The following is a 22,655-nucleotide window of genomic DNA, read 5'->3' as shown; positions in this document are numbered from 1 at the left end:
GGACCTGTGATATCATCACGTACGCTGGTGTTCCAATAGTACAAATCGCGAGTCCGTGCTCGCGTTCTCGGCGAGTACGTACTGGCCGAGAATGCACGCGAGCACGGACTCGCGTACTTGAGAATTGAGAAAGGGCCAAGATCAACACACATTTCACAAGTTCAAAGGACACTCAGCGCTTGTGGCAGGGCATTCAAACAATCACAGGCTACAAGCCAACACCGGCATGCAGCAGTGATCCCTCCCTGACTGACAAACTGAATGACTTCTTTGCACGTTTTGAGGCACAGAACAAAGAGCCATCAAGGAAGATGCCCCCCTCCCCCAACGACCAAGTGCTCTGTCCACAGCAGACGTCAGGATGACATTTCACAGAGTAAACCTGCGAAAGGCTGCAGGACCTAAAAACATACCTGGCTGGGTGCTTCCGGAGTGTGCTGACCAGCTCACAGGCATCTTCACGGACATCCTAAATATACATCACTGAGCTCAGGTGTGGTACCAGCATGCCGCAAAACCACAAAAATCATCCCAGTTCCAAAGAAGTCCACTGTGTCCTGCCTCAATGACTATCGACCAGTGGCACTTATGCCCATCATCACAAAGCGCTTTGAGAGGTTGTTACTGAGGCACATGAAAACTCATCTTCCACTGAATCTGGACCTGTTACAGTTTGCTTACCACACAAACTGCTCCACAGATGATGCCATCTTGTCTGCTCTTCACCTTTTTCTCTCCCATCTTGGCAAAAAGGACACTCATGTCAGAATGCTGTTTATTGACTTCAGCTCAGCATTCATCACAGTCATTCCCCAGAAGCTGGTAAAGAAGTTGGACCTATTAGAAATAAACACCACTCTCTGCAATTGGATCTTGGACTTCCTAACTGATAGGCCCCAGTCCGTCTCCATAGGAAATAAAACCTCCAAAGTCCTCAGACTGATTACAGGATTCCAGCAGGGCTGTGTGCTTATTCCAATGCTGTTCACCCTGTTAACACATGACTGTACTGCACAGTACAGCTCAAATCAATGGTGGGTCTCATCACCAACAATGATCAATACAGAGAGGAGGTACAACACCTGGTGGACTGGAGTCAGAATAACAACCTGTCTGTAAATGTTCAGAAGACTAAAGAGATGGTTGTTAACTTCAGGAAGAGCTCAATAGCCCACACCCCACTGCACATCAACAGATCTGCTGTTGAGATGGTCAACAGTGTGAAGTTCCTGGGTGTGCACCTATCAGATTACCTCTCCTCGAACCTCAACACCACCACCATCATGAAGACAGCCGAACAACGTCTTCTCTTTCTTAGGAAACTGAAGAAGGCGAGTCTCCCTCCTCCCATCCTTACATCCTTTTACCAGTTAACCATTGAGAGCATCCTCTGCTGCTACATCACTATCTGGTACGGGAACTGCACCCTCGCTGAAAAGAAGTCTTTGCAGTGGATAGTGAGGACAGCAGAAAGGATCATTGGAGGCCCTCTCCCACCCATCTCCATCTCCATCGCAGTCAAAGCCCTCAACTCACTACCACCAAAGGACTGATATACACAAACACCTTTACAAACACCTTACAGTATTCACCAAAGGACTCAAAAACAACAAAAACTTCCACAAATCCACTACAAACTGGACCTGGGAACAACATCCTTATTTGCACACTCAGTCACATAGTTACTGAACACATCTAAATTATATCATATTTGCACATTTTGCATCTTGCACATGTCTTCGTCCTGTCTTTCCAATATCCTGACCATAACTCAACCTGGTATTCAACACCTACTGCACAATCCACTTTGTATTGTCTCTGTCCTGTCTTTGTGTATTGTACATAGATGTTGTTAGTAATAGTACCTTTTTAGCTCTTAATTTTACCCAAATTTAGCAAGTTATTATTTATTTGTAATTTATAGTTTTATATCTCTTGGAAGTGCAGGGCCGTTACGCCAGGCTGCTCTTTGTTGACTTTAGCTCTGCTTTCAATATGATACTCCCGGACAGACTAATAGTTAAACTGCTGGAAATTGGACTTCCTTCTACCACCTGCCGCTGGATCAGAGACTTCCTCTCAGACCGTGTACAGAGAGTTAGAGTGGGGCCTCATCTTTCCTCAGCCCTCAGCCTTAACACCGGCTCTCCACAAGACTGTGTACTGAGTCCCCTACTGTACACTCTGTACACACATGACTGTGTTAGTACCCACCCAGACAACACAGTCATCAAGTTTGCAGATGATACCACCGTGGTGGGGCTCATCTCAGGGGGAGATGAGAGGGCGTACAGAGCTGAAGTTCAGAGGCTGTCAGATTGGTGTGTAGATAACAACCTGGACCTCAATACCACCAAGACAAAAGAACTGGTAGTTGACTTCAGAAGGAGGAAGTCCGAGCTGCAGCCTGTCAGCATCAACGGGGAGTGTGTGGAAAGGGTGTCCAGTTTCAAGTTTCTGGGTGTGCACATAGACACAGACCTCCAATGGAGCTCTAACACCTCTGCGGTCTTAAAGAAGGCCCAACAGCATCTCCACTTTCTGAGAATCCTCAGAAAAATGGACCTGAAGAAGGAGCTGCTGACCGTCTTCTACCGCTGCTCCATTGAAAGTGTGCTGACATATTGCATCGTTGTATGGTTCTCCAGCTGCACCACAGCACACAGAAAGGCACTCCAGAGGGTCATTAATATGGCCCAAAAAATCACTGGACATCCTCTTCCCTCCCTGAAGGACCTGTACAGCACTCGCTGTCTCAAGAGGGCACGCAGCATCCTACGAGACTGTACACACCCAGGACACCGGGTGTTTAAGCTGCTGCTGTCTGGCAGGAGGTTCAGGCTGCTGAGGTCCCGAACAAACAGACTCAAGGACAGCTTTTACAACAGGGCAATAGCCCTGATCAGTGCAAATAGCTGACCTGATTGGCTACCTCCCTGGACTTTTTTAGGGGGGACGTAACAATGTTTAAAACAATAACAATATTTATATTTATAACAAGGTGCAATAATAATTAATGTGCAATAATAACAGTGTGCAATACACATACACTTATTCTTCTTTTTTTATTTACTAAGTTAATATGCTGTGTCGCGTTGTTTGTGTTGCGTTGTGCGTTGTGTCATATCGTGTCGTATTGTGTTATATGTAGTGCCGACGTAGGACAGTTTTTCCAATTTCATTGTACTATGTATGACTGTGCAATGACAATAAAGAGTTATCTTATCTTATCTCTTATCTTATATATTTCTTATATACCTATAATGCACCATGGGAGACTTGGGGTGAAACGGCCTCTCTGTACACTTTATACTGTATATATTGTTGTACTGACGATAAAGACCATGAATCTTGAATTTGAATCTTTATAAAGTATTTGTCTTTCTGGCAAGTTTTCATATTTTAAATATCTGTACTTTCTACTCCATTTTCAGAAACAGGCTTGTTATGTTTGGTTTAAGAAATTTGAGGGGAGTTATTTTTTTATATCTTTGTGCCCCTTCAAACACCCCCCAAAATTTGAGCCCAAATAGCAATATATGAAAGGCAATCCTATTGGTGTATAAGATACAGCAGGGCTCTAGACTAACTTTTTACCATGGTGCGCCTAACTCTTTTTCTTAGGTGCACCAGCACAAAAGTTAGGTGCACCCAAATTTTTCAACCGCATGGCTTAACACCGCAGTCTTACATGTGCACTTTTTTTGGGGGGGGGGGAATTGCTGTTTATACAGACAATATTGATTTGTAAATGATTAACTAACAAGCACATTTCCACAAGAAAGATAAGTTACTGAAAAAGTGCTTGTGCTTAAAGTGCTTTGGCACTCTTTGGTAATATTGTAGACAATGTTAAACTTAATCATCATTTTGGCTCCTCTGACGACCTGTTTGCTGCTGCCTGCCGCTGAAAGGCAGTGGGGGGAGGGGACACTTGGGCAGTGCATTTATCGCAGCATATAATGTGTTTTCTGGATACACTGCTGTTTTTTCAGCGTTTCAATTTGAAATGTATCAGCACCAGTCACAAACGCAGTACTGGCGGCCGTGGTCTTTCCACGCTCACGACAGTAAATGCAGTACATCATGTTGTCAGCTTTGCTGTATCTTAGTCAGGGAGACTGCTCAAGCCACTCTCTTCCAAATATATACACTTTCCCTGTTTTACTTTCAGTGGGCTCTGGCTCGGAGTCGATCGTATGTGGCTCATTATGTGATGCCATCTCTGGACCAGTGTTAGACATAACCTGAGAGGTCGATGGCTCCGTGTCAGAGCACTGACTTTGAATTTTAGATGGACCAGGGCTTAACTTAACAAAAAAGTTACCAATCGTTCTTTTCATCTTTTCTTATTACCCACAGCTACATCCACTTCTGTCAGGCCTAGGCTACTCATAGGGCTGGGTATCTTTCTATATTCCATTAGATTCCGATTCACAAGGTCCTGATTTGATTCGATTGTGACTCAGACATTCAGAAATATAATTGTGATCATTTATCATTTACCACTTGTAAGACTTCATCAGAGGTGTGAGCATCACAGCAGATGCCTTTGTGTCAAAGTAACTGAGGATAAAACAGAAAAACATGAAGCAGATTTTCCTGGCCTGGCTTTTTGTAGCAGATAACCTTAAAAATATTGTGCAGTAGAACAGAAACTGAACAAAACCATGAATCAACATGTGAATGCTGCAGAAGTGAAGTAAGTGTTACAGATCTCCAAACGTTGAATCTGTTCATCTGGACGTAGCGTTTTGTGGGAGAAACGTTTCGTCACTCATCCAAGTGACTTCTTCAGTCTCAGCTGACTGCAGGTTTCCCCAAACCTTATAAACAGTACATTTGCATAATGACTGAAACCAGCCCACTGAAGGAACAATGGGCTGTGAGGTCAGTTCCTTAATCATAATTATGCAAATTCCCATGACCATTGATCAACAATCACTGACCAAAACCCACTGATCAAAGAACACTGATCAATGGCCATGAGTACCATTCACAGAGAGTTGGGGAATGGCTGCAATCACAGCATTGTAAGATGGTGACAGATGTACCCTTAGGCCCCCTCCTCGATTCAGAGATGGTCTTTCCCTTTTCACGTAAATGGCCTCCTTGACTCCGCGCTCAAACCAGCGTTCCTCCCTGTCCAGGATGTGTACATCCTCATCATTGAAAGTGTCCACTGGCCTGTAGGTGTAAATAAACTGCAGAGTCCTGGCCTGATGAGGTTGCTCTTCTGTGTTGTGCCATCCGCTTCGCTAGAGGTTGTTTGGTTTCCCCGATGTATAAATCCTGGCAATCCTGCTGGCACTTAACAGCGTACACTATGTTACTCTGTTTGTGTCGGGGGACCCGATCCTTGGGGTGGACCAGTTTTTGGCGCAGCGTGTTTTGGGGTTTAAAAGCCACAGAAACCCGGTGTTTAGAAAAAATGCGTCTCAGCTGCTCCGATACTCCTGACACATATGGGATCACTACAGGTTTTCGCCTGGGCAGCGGTTGTCCTTCTCTCCTGGATCGGCTGGAGCTTTCTTTAGGTGCCTTCCCAGCTTTGACAAAAGTCCAGCTGGGATAACCACATTTACTCAGGGCCTTCTTGATGTGCTGTTCTTCTGCCTCCCTGGCCGCTGTGTCAGTGGGGATGGTGTTGGCTCTGTGTTGTAGCGTCCTGATGACACCCAGTTTGAGCTCCAGTGGATGATGAGAGTCAAACCTTAGATACTGATCTGTATGCGTAGGTTTACGGTACACATCAGCCTTTAGATGTCCCCCATTACTGATGGAAATCTCACAGTCTAAGAAGGCTAACCTGCCACTTTTCATATCCTCCCTGGTGAATTTGATGTGTCGGTTCACCGAGTTAAAGTGATCTGTGAAATGTAGTACGTCCTGAGATTTGATTTTCACCCAGGTGTCATCCACATATCTGAACCAATGGCTTGGTGGTGTTCCAGGGTAGGATAGCGAAGCCCTCTTTTCCACTTCTTCCATGTACAAATTGGCCACGATGGGTGAAACTGGGGAGCCCATGGCACACAGTGTTACAGAGATTTGATTAGAAACACAGCTAAGCATTTTGCAATTTGGCATCATTTTAAAAAGTTGAAATTTCTTCAGTATTGAACAGCAGAAATGAGGCTTTGTTGTTGGAGGTAATTTTTGTGGAAAAGAAAAACAAACAGCGGCCGACAGCTCTGTACACAACAGCAGACCAGTGCGTGATAAGCAAACGAATAATGCAGGAAACAGAGATTTGAGATGGGAAACTGTTCTTGAGGTACATTTTGGTGTGAGCCGTCGGCTTTCAGCCCCGACGCCGTGGTCCACGCTTTCTGTTCACGTCTTTGTGTGGAATCTGTTTACCTGCCCTCATTTACTGTTTTAGCTCTTTGGTGGGTTGTTTAAATAGTTTTGTGAGCTTCTGGCATTTCTGGCAAAATACATTTAATACAATCGATTCAGGATTTAATGAATCAATGTCACGTTATTCAAGCTAAAATCAATTTTAATTGGAAAATCGATTACTGAAACCCAACCCTACTACTCACCTCTGTCTATCCGCTTTCAAACGTACATACATGTAGGCTGACGGGAATATCTGGACCATGGCCAATCAGAGAGGTCCCGCCCCTGATTATCTCTGATTGGTTTAGAGCACGATATGGGCATAATGTGTGTTTGTCTGTCGTTGACCACACGGAGACTTTCAGAGTTGCGGACACTTTTTTCTGTACTCAAACAGCTGGTCACACCGGTGTGACCTAGGATTTTTTTTAGTCGCACCATCGAGAAATTAGGTCACATTTGCGACCACATTGGTGGCACTCTGGAGCCCTGTATACGAAAACAGGAAAGAGGCCAAACCATCTAATTTATGCATCAGTGTACTGGCCTCGTAGAACCACTTTCTACTATCCAGGAGTTAAACACCTCCACACAAAAGTCACTGACGCCAGAGTGGGTTTAGACTTTGCTTTATATGGCAGGTGTGAAACTGTAACAACAAAATACAGTGTATATGAGTGTCAAATTAAAATAATTACTTGAGGAGCTGCGTGACCAAGGTCTAATGCTAACACCAAACAACTGTCTACAAACCATAAATTAGCACGTGTAATACAACATCTAAGTAACTGCTATTAATCAACATAAAGTGCCAAACAATAATGCATACTCACAGGGAATGCCTTTTTATCAGCCTTTCACAGCATAGATCACATTAATCAGTCGATTGTCTGAGTCTTTTACACTTCCCCTGTCCGCACACAGACCATGCCTTTCTCTTAAAGGGCCAGTGCACTAACCAAACAAAACATGTACAAATTTGACAATAGTCAGAACAATCAGTCATGAAACTATCATCAGGGTTAAAGTGGACCAGCGTTTTTTTGTGTTCGTTTTTCTGTCATTTACAGCATGATTTAAAGGCACTACAGATTCTCTGTTAATGGTGTGCGATACTTGGTATCAATCTGATAGCAAGTAAATACAAGGATCACAGATAAAGATACCTTTAACATATAAGGGAAGCCTGTGCACTGTCATGTTTGGGAGAGCAGTGAGTCATGATTTATGAGGTGAATGCATCATCAGTACGCTACATCTGAACATATTTTCATGACTATTAAAAGACTGGTTAATTAGCTGATTATGTTTATGTTAAAAACCAGGACTGATTCTAGTATTTATTTACCAGGTTTCTTGCCAAATATATAGAAAAACAGAAATATGATTACTGTCACTAATGAATTTCTTGATTTCTTGGAATTGGCTTCTTCTCTGAACAGCAGTTCATTTTCGTTTCTGTGCCTGTGCCAGATCCAGGAGACAGGCTGCCTGTCTGCTCTCTACTTTTAAGATTATGAGTTGAACTTTCTGTTTGATGAAACAGGTGACCCTGAACCCGGCCTTCTGTGGGCTTCCATGGTCCAGTGAGTGTTTCTTCTTTACTCTGCTCTTTTCACTCCATATATTTGTACACAACTTTGCATTGAATCCTTAGTTATTAATCCTCTCTGGGTCTCTTCCACAGCGTCGCCCTCTTATCATCCCCAACTTGTCGTGACAGATGGCATCCCCTTCCCCAGCCTGATTCCACCAGAGGTTTCTTTCTGTTGCTCACAGGGGTGTCCGACTGTTGGGGTTTTCTGTGTTATTGTAGAGTCTTTACCTTATAATATAATCCACTGTGAGGCAACTGTTGTTGTAATTTAGCACTATATACATGAAACTAAGTTGAATTTTATTCTAGTGTTGCTTTCACAGCTAACACAAAGTTATTACAATTATCTATTTTTATTTCAGGTTTGAGATATGTTTTTAGTTCCAATAAAATAATTCATTAAACAATTTTGAGCTGTATATATTATTTGAATGTCTGAATATAGTCTATAGGTAATCAGTCCAACTGCACTTTTAAAATGAACATTAGTTGATACTGAATATTACACGTCAGTCATGACATATGTGTTTTGTATGTGTGAAAAAATCGGATGTGTTGCCACGGTAGCAGATACTCTTTACACACATCACAGTTTGAAACCTTTTAAATTAAAGCAGTAAAAATAAGTTCACACGATGCTCTTTTCTCTGTGTGCCACTTACTGCAGTCTGTATGTGTCTGCACAATGCCTTCCGGTCTTGCCGCTTAGTCACGTGAGAAAGCAGAGCAGGGAGGGGGAAGAGCAGTGTGCCTGTATACGTGAGAAGAGGGGCTTTTACACAGGGAAGTCTGCTTTTTGATGGAACCAATGTTGGGCTTAACATAGAAAAGAAGAGATTTCTACCAAATCTGCAAAATTTAAGAATCACAGACTTTAGAGCTTGAATGTAACTAAGTAAATGTGTGCACAGCCTGTCGAAATGGGTTTAAATCACCACATGTGCCAGCTTGGCAGTCTAAACCTGTACTATGCTTGTTAGGACTCATCTACAAAATTATTAAAAACATCAAACCCAGTTTGTAAAAGACTAATAACACAACAGCAGCAGTGATGTTGTCTGTCTACACAACATCCGTGAAGAGCAAAGAAGTGGAGCAGTTACCAAGATGGTGAGCTCAAGTGGAGCGAACTCTAGGGCTGGGCCTTATCATACCGTTCACAGTAACACCGGTATAATGTTAGGCAACGATAGGAAAATGAAATATCGCGATAGAATATGGGTAAAACGCACATGCGCAGTGCCTATGTTTACATACGCACATGGCAGCGACGGAGAATGAGAAGGGCGAAAGTGGATCGTTGAATGAAACGGATGAACCAGAATTGGTTTGTAAAAATGCTGCAACTTCACTGATGTGGACAGTAGCGGTTTTTGATACGGGTGACACGGGCGGTTGCCCGGGGTGGCATCGTGGTGGGGGGCGGCATCACGGGCATCGGGAAAAAAAACCCAAAACAAAACAACAACAAAAAATGCTGCCTGCTTCCAAATAGAGCACATTTCATTCATAATGATGTAAATCCAAGCCCATTATGTATTCATGATTTGAATCCTGGGTTGTGTGAAATCCCAGAAATAAACCTTAGACAAAGTGAATCTGTGAACTAAGGTGTAGGTCTGTTAGGTTATGTTGTGGTGATCCTCGAGTTGGGTGATTTGTACTGCAGTGGAAAATTAAAACCAATGTAAGATGGACAAGAAAAGTTCAAAGCCATCAGGTGCTCAGTTTAGAAAAAACAGAAAAGACGAGAAGGAGAAATGAGCAAAAGATACAGGTAAGTAGATGTGTCATTGGATAATGGCAGGTCATCCTGAACCAATCAGAATCAGAATACTTTATTAATCCCTAAGGAAATAATGTGGGTTACAGTTGCTCCAAGAAGAAATGGTAAAAATAGTAACAGTAACAGACTAAACTCCAAACAATACATTATGTTACAGATTTTAATATTAATTAGTCTTTGTCAATTGTTGATTTGTCCTGTTCTCATTGTATGACAAATTATGATGGCTGTTTGGTAGCCGTTTGCATACTATGCATACTCTCTCTCTCTTCATATGTGTGTTTCTCTGGCGAAATTCAGTATGGTTCCTTAATATGTTTTATGTGCATGTGCGTGTGTGCGTGTGTGTGTGTGGGGGGGGGGCGTGTTCGCCCGGGGCGCCAAACAGGCTAGGACCGCCACTGGATGTGGAACTGGTTTAGCTTTCGTCCGTCAGATACACAACAAAGCACTATGATCCTTTGATTTTTCTGAAAATCGACAGTGCCCCTTATAATCCAGTGTGCCTTATGTATGAATTCTGGTTGTGTTTACTGACCTCGAAACGATTTTATGTGCTACACGGCCACGGCGCTCAAAAATCTGTCAAATGTTTTAGTCCGACTTTGCTAAGCACGAAGCCGCACCGCTTGATGGATTGTCGGAGCATTACGGCTATCGTAGGCAGGAGCCTCGCGGAGTGATACGTACTGTGCTTCAACATAATATTAGCGTATTGTGTGTGTATAACCTCTTTTTAAGTTTTGTGGATATTATACATGGTTATGCTGAGGATATGTCGGCCAGTTTCCACTGGAAATGCCTTTTGGTTAAACTGTCAGTGAGGAATTTGCACTGTTACATTTTTATATAACTTTAATGCACATAAAAAACAGCTGCTTGTTTAAGTGAAAATACATTGATGGGGTTTTTTTGCACTAATAAAGTTGTGGAGTTGTAAAGTATTTTGTCTCGCGTCAATTATATTGTCAGTTATATCGTTATCGCAAATTTAAAAATGTATATCGTGATAAATATTTTTGGCCATATTGCTCTGCCCTAACAAACGCCTGTTCCTGTAATCACCATTCGAACCTTTACTGCTCCATCCACAGTATCTACAGTAAGGCTAAGACTAGATTATTAATGTTGACTTGGTCTGATACCATGTTTAAATTAGTAAATTAAATTATTCCTGAGGACAGCTGGTCCACTTTTCTATCACATAATACCTGCAACTAGCAGGGGTTCATCTAAAGGGGTGCATGGGGTGTCCTTGACTAGCATATGTAACATCATTTTTCAGATTTAAAGTGAAACAACAACAAAAAAATCGACAGGCCATTGTTCTATGTTCTGTTTCATTGCAGCCACCACATGCTCTTTTGAATTCTTACACGCACAAATTCGCTCATTCACTAGTTTACCTGCACACACATGCACACATTGCCTCAGCTTGGAGATAAAATGTTGTCAGAACTCTTTTTGCCTCTTACTTTTAATACAAACCCCCACCCAAAAAAAGACAGTGTGCAGATTATTTTATTTTATGAAAGTATACCTCGTTTTATTTGACTTTACTGTATTTGAGATTTTTTAAATTTATTTTTACATTTAAGGAAGTCTTTTCTTAAAACCTTTTAAAAATTTGCCAAATATTCTTAGCCAGTGCAAATTAATTAGCAAAATGCAATAAATACATTATTGTAATTATGAAGTAGGATAGACTGGGGTTTGCTGTCACACTTTTTACTCTTGCATGAAACGCTGGTCATTGAAACATCTTTTAATTTTTGTTTGTTTCTTTGTTTGTTTGTTTTTCTTTGTTCTGTTTTTTGTTTTGTGGCTCAGATGAGTGTATTCTATTTTTTCTATGTTATGCAAGATTAAACTGCTGAATTTCATCACTTATAATAATAATGACTGATGTCCAGGGTGGTGTGAAGGCAGAGGGGGGAAATTTGCAGTTGATCTCATGGAACGTGAAGGGGCTGGGTAGTTCTATAAAAAGGGGGAAAGTTTTTAAGCATTTGAAATCCTTATCTGCAGATATTATCTTTCAGCAAGAGACTCATATTAAAAAAGATACACAACATAGATTAAAGTGCAACTGGGTATCTCAGATATATCAGTCACCATTCTCCTCGCATGCGCGTGGTGTCGCAATACTATTTGGGAAGAATGTCCCATTCCAGATGACTTCTATAGTTACCGATCCCCTAGGTAGATATATAATGGTCTCTGGTATCATAAATTCTCACCCCTTAATACTCTTAAATATATATGGCCCAAACACAGATGAACTGAGTTTCTTTAAGAGAATTTTTGATCTGCTCCCAGATAATGATTCTAATATAATAGTGGCTGGAGATCTTAACTGTTATCTTGACCCCTTCTTAGATAGATCATCTACACAATTAGTCTCAAAAATAGCATCTTCAAAACTTTTAAACAATCTTCTTAAAACTAGGGACATGGTAGATATCTGGAGGATTCAACATCCTACAGGTAGAGAGTACTCGTTCTACTCACATGTTCATAAATCTTATACCAGGATTGTCTATTTTTTGGTGAGCTCATGTCTCATTTCTCAAGTCACCAACTCCAAGTATTATAATATATTAATATCGGACCATAGTCCCTTAACAATATCATTAAATCTTTCACTTCCAAAACAGGTTTATTCTTGGCGACTTAACGCTAACCTTCTTAAAGATGACATTTTTGTTAAGAATATAACCTGTAAATTGAAGAATTACATAGAACTAAATGATAATGGTGAGGTATCCGATTCAACTTTATGGGAAGCACTGAAGACTGTTTTGAGGGGCGAAATAATCTCTTACACTTCAGCTCTTAAAAAAGAAAGAGAGAAACGTCTATCGGAAATCAATAGTGTTCTCCCTGGCCTGGAAAGAACGTATCAAGTCTCTAAATCTCCTGCGGATTTTAAAGAGATAGTGAAATTAAAATACGAATATAATGATATAATGAGTGGCCTAGTCAGTAATCTACTTCGGAAACTGCGACAAAAGCATTTCGAGTTTGGGGATAAACCCGGTATGTTGTTATCACGACAGCTCAATGGTGTTCAAGCTGCAAGAGCAATACACAGCATCAAATCCAAAACAGGAACTCTGTTAACTAACCCGATTGATATAAACCGTCGTTTCAGTGAGGTCTACAGTGAGTTATATTCTCTTAAGCATAAAGTGTTACAATCTGATCTTAATGGCTTCTTCGACTCTCTCCAATTGCCTAAACTGAGGAACTCCTACCGGGATTATCTTGATTCCGAGTTTACTCTTCAGGAGGTTATCCAGGCTATAAAATCATTCCCTAATGGCAAAACAGCGGGACCTGATGGTTTTTGTCCAGAGTTCTATAAGACATTTTGTGACATTCTTGCACCACTAGTGCTTAGGATGCTGCGCAACTCAAAAGAAGAAGGAAAATTGCCTAAAACTTTATGTCAAGCCAATATTACTCTCATTTTGAAAAAGGGAAAAGATATGACTGACCCTACTAACTTTAGGCCGATAGCACTTCAAAATTTTGACCGTAAGATAGTTACAAAAATCCTGTCTACTAGATTGAACAAACACTTGGCATCCATTATTCATCCTGACCAGACGGGTTTATCCCTGGTAGACTTTCCTGTTTTAACGTTAGGCGATTACTCAATATCATCTATTCTGACTATAAAAATTCTAAGGGAGCCTCTGTTTTGGCCTTGGATGCACATAAAGCTTTCGACCAGGTCGAATGGCCCTACATGTTTGAGTCACTGCGCAGATTTGGTGAATCTTTCATTTCTTGGGTGAAACTGATTTACACAGAACCAATGTGCTCTGTTTTGACAAATAACAACCAGTCTGCCCCATTCCTTCTGCAGCGCTCGGTGCAGCAGGGCTGTCCACTATCCCCAGCACTCTTTGCCATCATTTTGGAGCCTCTCGCTGTGGCTATAAAAGAGCATCCAGATACCAAGGGGCTCCAGGTTGGAGGTGTTGAATCACTAATTAGCTTGTATGCTGATGATGTAATACTGTACTTGCAGGATGCTGAACAATCAGTTCCTCTGCTCCTCAGCCTGATTGCAGCTTTTGGTAAATTATCAGGATATACCATTAACTGGTCAAAGAGTGAGTTTATGCCTCTTTCCAACAACAGCTCACCAGAATTTCTGCAGCAAGTTCCATTCAAAGTAGTCAGGAATCATCTAAGCTATCTCGGCTTGATTATACCTAGGGATCCCAAATTAATATTTAAATTGAATTTCACTGAGTATCTGTCAGGTCTACACTACACTACCTCTGTCAATGACTGGACGCATTCATTCAATTAAGATGATTTCTCTTCCCAAATTTTTATATCTATGTCAAAATCTCCCCATTTATCTTACAGCAGCCTTTTTCAAACATTTGGACTCAGTCATTCAGTCCTATATTTGGAATGGTAAAAGGGCTAGAATCTCTAAAGTGCGTTTGTAGAAAACCAAGAGAGAAGGAGGGCTGGGTCTGCCAGTTTTTAGACATTACTACTGGGATGCTAATATCAGAGCATTAGTGTTCTGGCAGCAGGACTCCCCGGATGACCAGGCATCGACGCCCCCATTGTGGGTTAGACTGGAAGCTGAATCAGTGAACAACTCCTCTCTGTCGGCTATGTTATTTACCAAGTTTGAAAAATTGGACTCTTATAAATGTCTGGGTTTTGTATTAAAACAAACCATTAGAATCTTGAATCAGATTAGAAGATTTTTGGCATTGCCAGACACATCTGTACAGACGCCAATATGTTTTAATCATGATTTTATGCCTCCTTGGCAAGACAAGACTTATCATGACTGGAGAGACAAGGGTTTAGTGTATATCAAGGATATGTATATTGATAATAAATTCTCTTCATTTGGTCAACTAAAAGGGAAATATAATCTGCCACATTCACACTTTTATAGATATTTGCAGGTCAGGCATTACATTCAAACTAAGTTTAAAGACTTTGCAACTTTACATTCGGAGCACGGGATCTATGAAATACTCAAGAGCCAACCTGATTCCAGACATCTTATCACAAAAATTGTACAATTACTTGGCGACTCTATTGTAGTGCATACCGTTGAGATTAGGCAGGCTTGGGAGAAAGAATCAGGGATGAGGGTGCCCGAATCAATGTGGAGTAAGTGTCTGTCCAAAATCCATTCCTGCTCTATAAACAGTAGACATCAATTAATTCAATTTAAAATCCTCCACCAGTTACACTATTCTAAGGTCAGACTGCACAAGATTTATCCTTCTATCTCCCCAATGTGTGACAGGTCCAGACAGGCAGAAGGTTGTTTCATGCCTTTTGGTCTTGTCCCTCATTAAGAGGCTTTTGGTTTAAAATATCTGACTGGTACTCCAAGGCATATATGAAACCTTTACAGCCTGAACCTGAACTTGTAATTTTTGGATGTTCTCCGACGTCAGAGCTACTCCCGGTTAAACTGCAGGGGCCACTGGAACTAGGCTTGATTGTTGATTGCCAAGAGACTAATACTGAGGGAATGGAAGTCCCCCACCCCTCCTTCCTTTCAGTTGTGGGTAACAGACATGATGTCCATAATACAAATGGAAAGGTTTAGTAAGCACTCAAAAGATTCTTTTTTGAATGTCTGGAACCCCTTTTTGGAACACTTTGCAAAAGCCAGATTGGGCTAAACTAGATTTGTAAACTTTTATCAACTTCAGCTTTTTGTGTATATGTGTATGTGTATCTGTATGTATCTGTATGTGTATGTATATATATGTATATGTGTGCATGTATGTAGATATATATATATATTATGAAGTGCTAGTTTGTTTGAATTAACTGTTTTTTCTGTAACGCATCTGAGCCTGTTTGCGTCTCTTTTTGTTTTGGGTTTGTTTTTGTGTTATATTTTGAAAATTTAAAATAAAATTATCCAAAAAAAAGAAAAAAAAAAGGAACGTCTTTTAATAACCACTAATTCATTCAATTGAAGCTTCAAGTGTTGATTAAATATTGGTATCATATTCATTTTTGCAATTAACTGTAACAAAAAAGTAATTACCATCAACTACCCTGTGACAGTTTGGGACAACCCTATATGTCCCTATAGTCGTCAGTTGGATTTCAGTAAAAATTGTTAATTTTTTCACATCTTTATGTATAACTTTTTTAGTTCAGATACAGATATTAGTTTAGGCACCAGCTCTAAACTAAACTGTTGTATTTAAACCGTGAATTTGAACCAATGATGATTATGGTGAATTATTCTATGTATGAGCAGTGAAATAAAGGAATCTGCAGTGCTTTAATAATGTAGCCCTTATAAAGGACATATTTAACTCAGTGACAATAATTTGAACTGATTTATCATTGACACAATTAAAAAGCCCAGACGCTCCGTATATATTCTAAAAGACAACAAGTCTTTTTGTGTAAGATTTTCCATAACATCGGCAATAGTGAGCAAGTCAAGGAAAACACGTCAGAACAAAAATGAATCACATTAATATCAAAGTTGACTCTGAACTGCTCTCCATCTCGATGCTTACTCGATCGTGCAGGTAAAGAAACCTTCTTTACATTTACAGGTTGCTAGTTTTGATCTGGCAACACAGAGAATCTGACCCAGAATCTCAGTTTCTTCCTTTTTTATTGTTCAGAAACATTCGGACCAGCATTGGTGAGAAAACCATCCCCAGATGACCTCATGAAAACCTAACCTAGCCACCACATGGCTTTAGCTTGCTAATGAAAAACTGATTTAAATCAAAACTATTACCTTCATTTTTTTAAAGTTTTTTTTTTTTATTACTAGGACTGCCTGAGCTTTTAATACTAAAACAACAATATGGAAAATTATTCTGACACATGAACATCATAAATTACCTCCTCCCCTCAACAGCCCATGGACCTTAATGGGCGTTGACTGTTGGTTCTGAGTTTTTGTAGGTTCCTGTTTGATTTTGGGTTTGCAAAGCAAATTAATTTCTAGTCCTTCAGTATAACTAACTTTGTTTCTAGTTCTTAGTTCTGAATTAAATTTTGTTTAGTTCCCTTTTGTGTCAGCTTTCTCCCTGTCTCTGTGTTTCTTTACTCTAGTCTCTGTCTAGCGTAGAGGTTTTTTATCAAGCCTGTGGGTCTTACTCTCAATGTTCTGATTTTCATTTTGTTAACCCTTTTTCTCATGTGAGCTGTGTTTAGGTTTGCTTACACCTGTCTTATCAGTTACATTCTGTTCATCTGTGTCTCATTTTGTTGCCAGGCGTTTTCTTCTCTGCCCTGATTTCCCTCCTGTCTATTTAAAGTGATATCCTTCCTCCTGCCGTTGTCACAGTGAGATGTTATTCTCATACTGTTTCTGTCATACAGCCCAACAAAGGGCTCCCCTGTTCAACTCCACCTGTCTCTCTGTGTACGTATTTTGGGTCATCCTTCACCGCACGAACATTTCCATATATTGACCAAAGCTAAACGAACAGCTCAGATGTTTAATATCAACAAAATTCCTCACTGCACTGTAATGATTCATTAACAACCCACGTGATAACCAACCCAGTGTGCCCCACAGAGGCAATGCAAAAGTGACTACTTTAAAGTTACTCATGTCACATGTCTAAAGCTTGCAGCTGACATTATGATATGAGATTGTGTCTCTATTAATGAGAAGGGGACTACCCAGATATGAGTAATATATACACATACATACATATGTATGTATGTATGTATGTATGTATGTATGTATGTATGTATGTATATATATACATATATATATATATATATATATATGTATAACACTGCAGCATCACTGCACACTGAACACTGCAGCATCACTGAGAGTTAAAAACTGTCTAACTTCTTTCGTCTTTAATAAAACGATCAGCGTTGCTGCTTTACCAGGTGTAACTATGATGTTTAACATCCAGGCATCCATGAAAACAGAATTCATTACATTTAACGGAGTTAGAAGTTAGCAGGAAGTTAGCGGAAGTTAGCTCGCTAGTTTCGCTAGTTACCTAAGCATGATATAGCATGTTCTGACTGAGAGATTAATGAAAAAATTCAAACGTACAGCTCTGCTATCACTTCCAACATAAATGAAGACAGAAAACTAAACAACAGTGACTTTTGTAGGGTTACTGAAGTTGGGCTAGCTGGTATATAATGATGTGCTACGTGATCACTAGCGACACAGCTGTGTTAGCATAACATAAACAGTGAAGCTGGAGGATGAACGCTAACACTTTTCCACTCGATAAAAGTTAACGTGAGGGTTCCTGATGGTTAGGGACAAATGCAATCGCATGGCAGGATGCTGTAAACGGACCAAACTTCAGTCAGGAGAACAACTGAGATAATCGATCCACAATACGAGGTTAGTCATTAATATACTGCAACAACATGGGAATAGAGCAGCTGTGATAGAATACAGCATTAATGAATCAATGGTACAGAAGTGGAGGAAGCAAGAAGAATGAGTTGAATAAAGTTGGACTTATCTGACCGCTTTGTTTCGCTTAATGTGTCTTATAATCCCGTGCACCTTATGGTGCGAAAACCACTTATTTGACTTTTTTATTTGGCACACTGCAGTTTCATGTTGTAAAGCACCTCTTTTTAACTTCAGTGGATATTATACATGGTTATGCTCAGGATATGTCAGCCCATTTCTACTGGAAATGCCTTCTGGTTAAACTTTCAGCAAGGAATTTGCATTTGCACTGTTAAATGTTTATATAGCTTTAATGCACATAAAAAAAAACAGCTGCTTGTTTAAGTGAAAATAAATGGATGGGGTTTTTTTGCGCTACTAAAGTTGTGGAGTTGTATTTTGTCTCACAGAAATTATATCGTCAGTTATATCGTTATCGCAAATTTTAAAATATATATCGTGATAAAGATTTTTGGCCATATCGCCCTGCCCTAGTCTGAGATACACAATCCCAGGAAGATCCAGCTGTTGCCATGCGCGTAAAAACGCTTGAACTGCTGCACACATTGAAAGCTCTCAACTTGTCGTTTCTCCCATTTCATTTAAGTGAATATACCCAACCCATCTTTACGCTGCCTGTTTATTGCAAACGAATAACCGTGCAATAAATCCATATGCGAGATATTAGCATAAGTCGACGCACAGAAACCAGACTCAGCGGTTATTTACTAATTATCTGAACTTTAATATTGATAGACGCCAGCTACCGCCATCCGAGGTGCGTGTACCCAGAAAGGATCGCAGCAAATTGCGGGTTTAGCCGGAATAAAGTTGAAATTATGCAAAAAATAAACAGCTTCTCGCTATTTTCTCGAAAGCCGAATTAATGCGTGGTGTCGCTGCTCTTGAATGGCGTGCGAATGAACTTTAATGCGCAAAGCTGCCCAGATAATTACAAGAATAAACATTAAAGTCTATTTTTTTTAATGGCGTCTGGCACGACGTTCCTTGTGAAAATATCACGCATCACCCTACCTGAACTGCCTACACCAATTCAAAGCTTTCATAATCGAATTGTAAGATGAGACTGCAAGCAAAATAAAAAGTACAAGCACACAGGCACTTTTATATAACATCACACCAGTAATCATACAAGAAGAAACATTTCTTTTCCATGCAAACATTCATGAAAGCAGCGGCCTTGACTGAGGACGGGTAGTCCGCACGTATCACAGCGGAGATGGACACAGGAGCAACAGGCGACACGAGTCTCCTCACCTGCAGTCAGTCATCGACTGTAGAAACTGCTGGAGCGGAAAGTCCGAATCGCATGAAGCTGATTAGAGGCTGAGAGCGCAGTCTCTGCTCTGCTGTCCGTTCACGCGTGTACAAATCGCCGTGTGAATTAGCATCTTATACCTTTCAGTATAAAACACTGCAAAGGAATGAATGGGGTAAAGGGAGGGGCTCGCTGTGTAAAGTTACAGGGTGACAAAAGCAGTCCCACTACCGGTCTCACCTTTCAGTATAAAATGTTGATGACCAGGCACTTCCACTATACGAGACAGATGAACCATATATTAAAATCACGTTGTCTGTAACCCATTCAGTGTTTTCATTGGTATATTTTTACATTCTGAAATGTTTTGTCTTTACAAAATTCATTTATTCCAACAGGCTGCTATATTCAAGATTCCTACTTGTTTCTCCCAACTTCTCTTGGGATTGGCAGTTCTTCATATGTGGACTGTGTCACATTCAGAGATTATGTCCTATTTGTTATTTTGTTTGTTTTTCATGTTTATGCTCCAGTTGCACTTTTATCAGTAGCTTCAGTTCCACAAAGTATTTCACAAGTACAGTAATCCCAGGTACTATGCCATGATTTTTCTGTCACTTCTTCACAGTAACAGTGAAACAATAGCACCATGAGGAAGTCAGAAAAAACTGTATATAAAAGATGGACAGGCTATGTCGGGTGAAGCCAATAGGAAAATGGGGGTGAGTCTGAAAGTGAGAAACTCAATAGGAAAACTACCCTGTGATTAGTGAAAGCTTGTGTTCCTGCTTTTTCCTGGTTTTTCCTTCCCACTGTCACCAAAGTGCTTGCTCATTGGGGATTATTACATTGTTGGGTTTTTCCCTGAATTGAATATTGTCAGTCTAGAGGTCCACCTCTTGATCCAGACACTTTATTGACTATTAAACTGACTGCCAGGACTTCTCCAGGCATTAAAGGTTCCTAGGAGATAAGTGCTTATCAGCTGCCTTTGCCAAACACTTTAAGTAGTGCAACAGCTAAGCTAACCTAATTATTATAACATTGAACCATCGCAGCCATCGTCCTACAATTTCAGTCAGTTCACACCACTTCCAATAAATATAGAGCGATGAGAGTGAGAAGAAAAGAATTGTATTCACTAGTACAGTAATCCTTTCACATTGGACTTGAAAAAAAGTGACAAAAGCATTCCAACTAATTGAGGGGAAAGCATGAAGACAGAAGGGTTTCCTTAAACGTGAGAGGTTTGGGCTCACGTATGTTTGATGTCTGATGATGAGCTATTATTTTGATGGCAGAAGTAGCTGCTTTCCTGGCACTGATATGGCTATCAGCAGCAACTTGATGCAGCTGAAATGTTCACCATGTAAAGGCCAAATGAAATGAATAGAAAGTCATGATTTTGCAGACAGATAATGGATCTTGCACAGACTACAGATATTTTTTCTATATCTGCATCTATCCAATTAAACCATAGTCTGTATCAACACCAGGTACAGATTTCTTTTTGATTTATGGAATATGGTAAATATGTAGCACTGTTCTTCTAGAGCACTCATTTTAACACTTTATACAACACATCATTCATGCACACACTTTTACATGTAAGTGCTTTCTAACATTCACATTCCAATGAACACATCAGAAACAACTTGAGGTATCTCGCCCAAGGATAATTTGGCACACAGACTGGAGCAGTCAGGGATTGAACTACAATCCTTTCAGTTAGTACATGGCCTGCTTTACCTGCTGAGCTACAGCCACCCCAGATATTTGTTACAGTTTTGTTTATGTAACTGTACATAAAGCTGTGGTGTGGAATATTAAATTTATTTGGGGATCCATCTGTTTGTCAAATACATGGAAAAGCCATCAGCCCAAATCAGCAAATCATCAGTTATTCATTTAAATGGGACTTTGCCATTGTCAGTTTAACATGCAAATTGGCTTGAAAATGATGGGAGTACATGTGTACTGTAACTGTAAAGCCCTTTTTAATGCATAGTGAACTCTAGTAAGCTGGGTTGGAATAATAAAAAAGTCATCTGCACATTTTCTGTCCATTTGACTACATTCTTTTAAAATCAAGATGGTGACTTAGAGAACTAAAGTTCCACTGATTATGTTAATCTGTTGCATCTTTTGTGCCTGTACTAGTTAGCTTGATTATCTTGAGATTTAAAAAAAATCTGATACTGCAAATATAGTGGGGAGAACCAAATTACCTTGGTGCATGTTCAGTCATCCAGGTAAGTAAATCCCAGAAAGGTTGATTCTGTTCATCTGGATGTTTTCAGTGGGAGAAACATTTCATCACTCATCCAGGTGACTCCTTCAGTCTCAGCTGACTGCAGGTTTCCAACCTTATAAACAGGACAATTGCATAATGAGTTCAGCCATTGTCAGAAGGTGAATGGACATCTCAGGAGGTAATAATGAAGAGAGTCAACCTCCCACCACACGTTTTCCTGAGTGTTGTAGCGGGTCTTACGCTTCCTGTTGAGGCACACGACTGGGCAGTCGCCTGGCACTACTCTGTCCATTGTACAAGATCTATCGCTCTGTTATACAAAGCCCAGTACAAACCTACAGCAGTAACCAGCCAGCCCCCAAAGGCATCTCTAGCAACCAGTTCCTTCTGAACTGTTTGCCTTTTATGTTCAGGTGATCTATAGGAACTCACTGTGATGCCTGGGCGCATTTCAAAATGGTGATCTTCGAGTATGTAGTGACCAGGCAGGGGAGAGAACACGTGTGCACATGTTGCAATGCAGCAACATCCGCTCTCTGGGCTGGTGTGAGATGGTTATCCCAGTGAAAGGAGGTGGGAATGGTTTGGCTTGGCACCTGCAGCCCCAGTTCATCTCTAACCTTCACCACACTCACCAGAGAAATGGATTCTGCTTTTCTCCATTTTTTAGGAGGTTGAGGTATATCTGTGTGGCTCCGCACCTGTCTAACGGTACCCCTCCCACCACAAAGGGTTCTTGTAATTTGGTCAGGAGTTCTGAGATGTAAATGCCTTATCCTTGTGTAAATTATCTGCTGTATAGGCATCACTGACGTTCCTGGGCCTGGAATAAATTCTCTCGTGACAACCTCCCCAGCATGTGGAGGTTTGCTGTCAGGTCCTAAAGTTCATGACTTCATATCCAGTCATTTGTACAGTTCTTTTAGTGTGTGTGAACGAGGTGCCTGGTCAGTAAGTCTCTCTTTGGGA

General features: G+C 40.6%; 1 protein-coding gene across 3 annotated transcripts in view; it reads right to left on the bottom strand.

The window, feature by feature from the left end:
- Positions 1 to 21,713, bottom strand: part of lrrc3b (leucine rich repeat containing 3B) — a 36,660-nt gene extending 14,947 nt beyond the window's left edge. The window contains exon 1 of one of the 3 annotated variants that reach the window (XM_039605111.1): positions 21,661 to 21,713. The gene's annotated coding sequence lies outside the window, so the exon portion shown is untranslated. Of the gene's footprint in view, positions 1 to 8,604; positions 8,662 to 19,431; positions 19,723 to 21,660 lie in introns of those variants that run through there. The other 2 variants (XM_039605110.1, XM_039605108.1) reach the window with 2 other exon arrangements.
- Positions 21,714 to 22,655: the final 942 nt, after the last annotated feature.

The sequence above is a fragment of the Oreochromis aureus genome, linkage group 22 (assembly GCF_013358895.1).
Source record: "Oreochromis aureus strain Israel breed Guangdong linkage group 22, ZZ_aureus, whole genome shotgun sequence".
NCBI lineage: Eukaryota > Metazoa > Chordata > Actinopteri > Cichliformes > Cichlidae > Oreochromis > Oreochromis aureus.
The sequence above is the reverse complement of the archived record's forward strand: the minus strand, read 5'-3'. Positions and strand labels throughout refer to the sequence as shown.